At 39.6% G+C, this 1,659-nt stretch overlaps 1 pseudogene; it reads right to left on the minus strand.

Annotated features, from left to right (window-relative positions):
* Positions 1-289: 289 nt before the first annotated feature.
* On the minus strand, positions 290-997 carry LOC130830340 (translationally-controlled tumor protein-like; annotated as a pseudogene).
* Between the last annotated feature and the right edge of the window lie 662 nt (positions 998-1,659).

The raw sequence follows: 1,659 nt of genomic DNA on the forward strand, positions 1-1,659 counted from the left end.
TTCCCCAGGAAGGCTACAACAGGATGGATTTAGATATTATACATTAAACTAAGAGGCATTCTCTCAAATGAGTTTAAATGCATTTTATTTTCAGACAACCTACATGACTTCTTTTTTTTCCTCAAAATATGATGCCTCTGCTCCAAATAAATCAACTGTCAAAATAAATGAAGAGCTCAAGATGACATCAGTCCTGGTGTTGTGTGGAGGAAAAGCAGCAGCCAGCCAGTTATGATGACAGGTGATAGGTCCAAAGTAACAGCTGAATTTGTTAACATTTTTCCATTTCTCAACCATCCTTAAAGAAAATCATATACGGGGTCACACCATCCTCACCGTAGTCCAGCAGAGCAACCATGCCATCTGGATTCATGTTTTCACCAATAAAGAACTGACAGCTTTTGAAATTAGCAAGAATGTGCTTCATTTGTTCTGCAGCCCCCGTCATAAAAGGTTTTACTCTTTCTGCCTTCTGTTCTTCAGGTTTCCCCTGTTTTTGTTTTTGTATTTTTTTAAGGTTTTTTTTTTTTTTTTTTTTTTTGATGTGGAGCATTTTTAAGTCTTTATTGAGTTGTTTACAATATTGCATCTGTGTTATGTTTTGGGCTTTTTGTCCAGGAGGGAGATTTTAGCTCCCAAACCAGGGATGGAACCTGCACCCCCTGCATTGGAAGGGAAGTCCCTAGTTTCCTTTTGATTGACTTCATGTAAACTTCGATGTAAATACTTCTTGTAAGATTCTTTTGTGAAGCTGGTTTCCTGCAGGTGATGGTTCATGACAATATCGACACCAGTGATTATGGTGCTTTCAGTACCTTTGCCCTCGGGACCTTCAGCAGAGGCATTTCCACCAATGAGCTTGTCATCAATGTTGCCCTCTGTCCTACTGACCATCTTCCCCTCCACCTCCAGACACAGCCTGTCAGTGACCCTCCCGGATGTTGTAGATGTCGGAAAACACCTCAGCATGGCCGGTGAGGTCCGGGTAGATGATCATGATGGCGACTCAATGGAGATGAAGGCAGCCCTAGGTTGGTGGGAGCCTAGGAGCCTGGAGCTCAGAGCCAGTGCGGTGCAGCCCGGGTGGCGCTGGTGGGGAGCGGGGAGCGGATGGAAAGGCAACAAGCAGTTTCTTTAACAGGTCAAGGATTTTATACCACTTGAAAAGGCAAATTTATGATAATCAATTTGGAAAAATAGCTGTCACTATGCATTTAAGGAAATTCCTTATAAGTACCTAAATTTAGAGTATATTTGTATATGAATTAGCACAAAATTGATGTTCTGTTTACAATAAGGATAGAAAAATGCAGTGATACTTATTTAGAAAATTAACTCAATTAAAACACATTTTTATCGAATAGTATTCTTTTTCTTTTCTGGTTTTGTTTCCTAGAGTTGTACAAAATGTCATTTTGAATATTTGTGATTTTTTATAATTCTTATGACACAACAATGAACAGTCTGTCAAGAGGTAGAATTCCCCAAATGCACTGGTTACCTGTTTGTACAAATATGTGATGTTTGTTTCATACAAAATGGGATTCCTGGCTCATATTAAATCATCTTCCACTTGCCTACGTGTTAGAATGATCTTAGCATGCTCACAAAGCAATTTGCACTCCATGCAATCTCTCAAAGTGAGCACTTGTGTTTATG

This window comes from Hippopotamus amphibius, chromosome 10 (genome assembly GCF_030028045.1).
Source record: "Hippopotamus amphibius kiboko isolate mHipAmp2 chromosome 10, mHipAmp2.hap2, whole genome shotgun sequence".
Taxonomy (NCBI): domain Eukaryota; kingdom Metazoa; phylum Chordata; class Mammalia; order Artiodactyla; family Hippopotamidae; genus Hippopotamus; species Hippopotamus amphibius.